Consider the following 6210-nt stretch of genomic DNA (forward strand, 5'->3'; position numbering starts at 1 on the left):
GTTTCAGAGCTTTTCCTCCATATATTTTAGCAATGTCTGCAGCGTGGCTTAGAAGCTAAAACATCCTCAAATCCCAGAAGCCAAGATTGTGGAAAGGGAACTCAGATATGATCTAATCCTTCCTATGATATCTTTGACATCTTCTAGCCTGTGCTGGCAGGTCCCCAATTAAGCCACTGCTTCCTGAGGGAGCTCATTCCACTTTTTAAAGACTCTAATTGGAAATTTTGGTCTTTTATCAAGATTGATCTTCTTCACAACTTCTTCCCATTGCACTCTAGTTCTCTAACCCACATTTATTATCCTTTCCATCATAGTACTCCAATGTGTCTTGGTGCCTTGGGGCTCTTTCAAACTCTGGCCTCCTAAACTCTAGACTGAGAGGATAAACTTTGGTTCTCCCTTGGCTGACCTTCCCTTCCCTTTGGGGACTGAATTGTTGGGTTGTGATGTGTTTGGGTCATAGATTCTGAATGCCAAGAGTGTCTTGCTCAACAAAAGATCCCTCTGTTCTATCCAATATTCTATCCAATATCCATGTTTCAAACTAGAAGTACCCTTAAAACTCATCTAATCCGACATTTCATTTGATCAACAATGCCAACAGCTACAATGGAGTCAAGTGGGATGAAGATTAAGGATGAAACACAGATTTCAGAGTCAAAGAAACCTGGTTCTAGTCCTGCCTCTTACATTTACTAGCAGTGTGACCTTAGGCAAGTCACCTAAATTCTTTGGACCTCATTTGACTTAGGTTTAAACTGAAGGGATTGAATTCTCTAACTTCTGAGATCCCTTCCAGCTTCAAATCTGTGATCCTATGAATTTGGGTCTCTTTCCTCTCAGTCTAGTGCTATTTCTACAACCCCATGATGCTTCCCTCCTTTTACTCTTAGTTTGGCTTGATGATAGTTTCACTTTTCAATGACAACTGTTCAGCAGGCATGTTATATATCCCCAGTCCTGTGCTAAATGCTACATTGGGAGACAGGAAATACAAAAGAAACAGAAGACAGCCCTATTGCCCTCAAGGAGCATCCATTCTTGTTAGAGACAAGAGATACACACTTGGAATTGTCAGATGACACACAATGATCTCGGGCTGAGTGCTGAGCTGTGTGGTGAGGTAACAACAGCAAGAGTTTGGAGAAAGAAGAAATGCGTGTGGGGCAGGATAGTCAGGTGGAACTGCTGAGCAGAGCAGAGAATCGAGGGGAGATCTGAGGTCTGAATGCCGGGGGCCAGTGAGCAATTTCCTCTTTCCTTTTAATGTGTATCCTGGGGAATTACTCTACTTTGCTACAGTATTCTCCATCACCTTAGGGAAGCCAGATGGAGAAGAAAATGAGGCAAAACCTAATTACATGATGAATGTAATTTGTCTAACCATATACTGATCCAAGTGGTCTTTGAAAACTGCAGACTGTTGTCTCCCATAGAGCTATAACTAGCAAATTTTTACACCTCAGTTGAGCCCCAAACAGTCAAGGAAATAAGCATGAGATGTGCTAAGGGATGTTGCTAGGGAACCTGCCATGAGTGGGCTAGGGAAGTGCTTGTGTGATGTTGTCACCAAAGATGCCACTAGTAGCTTACTATTTTACTTATTTTAGGTGTCAAATTCAGGTTTCTACAAGTTCTATAAGTGATCTCTTCATTTAATCAACCTGGGGAAAAGCCCCAGTCACCATAACCTAGTCATAGCTTTGATATCCAAGGAAGATTGACCTCCTTCATGGAAAGAGCAAAGGGTTTTGAACCAGCAAGTTCTCTAATTTAGTAGTAGAGCTATGGCCTTAGGTGAATCATATAACCTCTTTGAATCTCAAGTTTTTCATCTGGGAAATGGGCTTATTTAACCATGATCTGCCTTAAAGAATCATATGAAGATGGAATGGGATAATGTATGTGGAAATTATTTGCAAAGTGACTGAGTTCTGTTAATTCCATTCAAAAGTGAGAAATAGAACTAGAAATACTGACAAAAAGAATAGCATAATCAACAAAAAGGGACTGATATTTATTTGTACTATTTTTAGAGGCAGAATCTTTCAAAGTACTCTAATGTTTCCCAGAAACCAGGCATTTAGCTGGGTGTGGAGTGTGTGTGAAGGAATGGGGGATGGGGGAAAGATCCATAAGTAATTTATAATTCAGTTTTCAAAGAATAGGAAGAGAATAGAGAGACTGGTGCTAGTGATTGAAAATCCCATCAGAGAGTTTGCAAATGTGATTGCAAAGGGCAAGCCACAGATATATCAACTTTATCCAACATTTCCCAAACATAGCAGATGTATCATGAATAAAAAGATTTGCATAAAAATACACATGTCAGAATTTGTGAGATACATGGTAGTTAAACCTTCCCTCTTTCAGTTTTGACACTACAATTTCAGTGAAATTCATTATACTGAAATTTTCTCCCAATGGGGCCATGGGAATTACATGGTAAGCATGCTAATCGTGCCAGCTATGACTGTAAGCCACAAAGCAAAAGAATTGATTTTACTAACACACCCGAACATAGAAGCTTTCACTTATCCGGGTCACAATGGTGGTTCTTTTGCCTTATTAGAGGATCTTATCTATTTTAAATAGAATCTGCTTAGGGCAGCTAGGCAGTGTCATAGTACACAGAGTGCTGGTTTCCTCTTCCCAAGTTTAAATATGGCCTCACACATTAACTAGTTATGTGACTCTGGTCAAGTTACTTAACACTGTTTTCTTCAGGTTCCTCATATGCAAAGTGTGGCGGAGAAGGGGTGGCCAGGTGGCACAGTGAGTAATAGCGCCGCCCCAGAGTCGGGAGACCTGGGATCGAATCCAGGCTCAGATACTTAGCACCACACCCAGAAATAACTGGCTGTGTAACCTTGAGCAAGTTACTTCACCCCAATTGCTTTAAAAAAAATGTGGTGGAGAAGGAAATGGCACCACGCCAATATGTTTGCCAAGAAAACCTCAAATGAGGTCATAAAGTTGGATACTACTGACTTGACTGAAAAATAAAGTCAGCTAATGTGAGCTGTCCACCACAGGTACTGACGACTCATTCTCTGTTTACCCTGTCCAAGGAAGAGAAATTTGCAGCTATTCTTCTTCTTCTTCTTCTTCTTCTTCTTCTTCTTCTTCGTCTTCTAGAGAGAGAGAGAGAGAGAGAGAGAGAGAGAGAGTGGTCAGTTGGTTGTAGATGATAACTACTCCATACAACTCACAGTAAGAGCAATACACATATGCCCCATCTGTAAAGCCTGAAATTTCATCTAAATTAATATCCAAACAGCACACATCACTAATCAAAAGCCTATTGAAGCTAATGTCCAAGAGTTTAACTTCCTTTACTGAATTTCTCAGTCTTCATTTATGGTATATAGCCCAGCAGACAGAGTTTATTCTTTCTGTGTATGAGGCCTTGGATTTGATCCTCTAAATCTATGTCATCTTATGTACTATTTATTTATTCTTAAATTTAATTTAATTTTTTTTTCAATTGATGAAAATCAACCTTTTTTCCCTCTCATCTCCCACTTCATGTTGAAAAAGAAAGAAAATAAATATCTTCGTAACAAATGTCCATAGTCAAACAAACAAATTCCTGCACTGGCCATATCTAAAACCTGTAGTCTCATTCTGCACCACTTCTCCATCAATATATGGTAACATGTTTCATCATAAGTCTTCTGAAATTGTGGTTGGCTGTTGTATTGACCAGAATTCTTAAATCTTCCAAGGTCATTTATCTTACAACACTGGTGCTTTATTGCATAAATTATTTCTCTGGTTCTCATGTCATTTTACATCAGCTCACATGTCTCCCCAGTTTTGTCTGAAAGTAACCCCTTTACCATTTTTAGAGCATAATAGTGTTCCATCATATTCATACACCTATACTTTTTTCAGCCCCTCTGCAATTGATAGACACTCCTTCCTTCCCTCAGTTTCCAGTTCATGCTGCCACAAAAAGAGTTGTTATAAATATTTGTCTGCAGGCATGATTTTTAGTTGTTCAGTCCTTTCGGTCACATCCAACTCTTTTGAGCTAGGTAGTGCAGTGGATAGAGCACCAGACCTAGAGTCAGGAAGACCTGAGTTCAAAGCCAGCATCAGACACTAGCTTTGTGACCCTGCTTGCCTCAGTTTCCTCATCTGTAAATATGAGGAATTAGGGTTCTTAATTCCTCATCTATAAAAGTGAGGCCACAAAGAGTCAGACACAATTAAAATGATGAAACAACAACAAATACATAATTGTCCTCTTTCTTTGATCTCTTTGGAATATACATCTAGTAGTGGTATTACATGGTCAAAAACTTTGCACCCATTCAGTAACTTTTGGGACATGGTTCAACATTGCTTGTTGACCAGCCCAATTTGTAGCTGCCCTATCAATAGTGCCCCCCTCTAGCATGTCATTAGCCTTTTGGGGTAATTTTTGACAGTCTGATGAATATGAGGTGGAACTTAAAAACTTGGTTTTATTTGCATTTCTGTAATAACTAGCACTCAAGAGTATTTTTTATATGACTATAGCTTGAATTCTTCCTCTTAAAAATGCTTGTCATGTCCTTTAATCATTTATCAATTGGTGAATGGTTCTTATTCTTAGAAATTTGAATCAGTTCCCTATTGTAATGGGAATGGGAATTTGAAGATCTTCCCTGCCCCTTAATAGGCCTAGGGGGCAGTTTGAAGACCTCTCCTTCTTTGAAAGTAAACTGCTCCCTAATAGGTTGAATGTAATCACATGGAGCCTGTGATGGAGAGAACTTGCTGAAGGGTGCAGCAGAGCCCACAGGAAGCTTCCCTGCTGTGAAGATAAACTATGTTCCCCGATAGGCTGAATGTAGTCACATGAAGCATGTGGTGGGAAGAGTTTGCTAAAGAGAAGCAGAGTCCACAGGAAGATGGTTCAGAACTAGCCAGACAGTGGGGGACAGAGGAGATCAGGCAAGGAGATAGAGAGTCTTGTGAGTAAATATTGATCTTGTGTTGGTTTGTGGGAAGGCTGAAGGATGCTGTGGCTCTAAGTGTTATTATGGCTTCTGAATATCTTTGTTACTATGATAAATTGGCTTACTGGTTTTGGGATTCGGTTTTCTAGTATCTAAAGAAATATTTCAGTTCTATCCTCTATCTGGAGAATCTGGTATATTTTGCAATCGAACATCATGCGATACTTATAGTCACAGTCTTTGTCATGATCGTGGGCACTGTACATATTGCATTGGAGCTACACCTATATATCTTATAAGTAAAATTTTGTCAGAGAAACATGTTGCATTTACCCATTTATCTATTTTTTTCTTTTCATTTTATCTGAATGAATCTTGTATGGGCAAAAATGTATTAATTTTATCTAATCCAAAAAGTTCGTTTTACCTCCTGTGATCATCTTCCATTGATTTAACAGGTAATGTATTCTTTGCTTCTCTAATTATTTATGATCTCTCTTGTTCCCCTTTATGTCTATGTCATTGTAGTGCCAGTGCAATATTTACAGTGCCTGTGATCATGATAAAGACTGTGACTATAAGTATCACATGATGTTCAATCGTAAAATATGTCAGACTCTCCAGATAAAGGATAAAGCTGAAGGACTTATTTAAACACCAGAAAACCAAATCCCCAAACCAACAGTCAAAATACCAAAGATATTTAGAAGCCATAATAATGCTGAGAGCCACAGCATCTTTTAGCATTCCCACAAACCAATACATGATCAATGTTTACTCACAAAACTCTGTCTCTTTTGCCTGAACTCCTCCTCTGTCCCCAGCTGTCTACAACTGTCAGACTCCTTCTCTACCAGCTTCTCAGTGGGTTCTAGGGGACAGGGTTTACTTTCAAAGCAGGGAAGCTTCCTGCAGGCTCTAGGGGGCAGAGTTTATTCTCACAGCAGGGGAGATCTTCAAACTGCCCCCTAGCTCTATTAAAGGGAAGGGAAGATCTTCAAATTCCTATTCCTGTTACATTCAGTCCCAAGAACTTTCATGCCTCTTACACAGTAAAAATACCTTAACAATAAATGAAAGTTCAGGGATAACTGGTGGAAAAACTGGTGTCAACAGAATTTTGCAACAATATAGCAGGGATAATAGAAATGCACATAAAAACAAAAGCTTAGGATGGCAGCTTTAGCACAAGCACCCCATCCTTCCCCCTTTGAACTAATGCGGCTCAAAATCTTGGGGTACGGGGTGAAGGTCTCTT

Source organism: Petaurus breviceps, unplaced genomic scaffold (assembly GCF_028583685.1).
Source record: "Petaurus breviceps papuanus isolate PSGF00001 unplaced genomic scaffold, PetGlider_PUasm1.0 174, whole genome shotgun sequence".
NCBI lineage: Eukaryota > Metazoa > Chordata > Mammalia > Diprotodontia > Petauridae > Petaurus > Petaurus breviceps.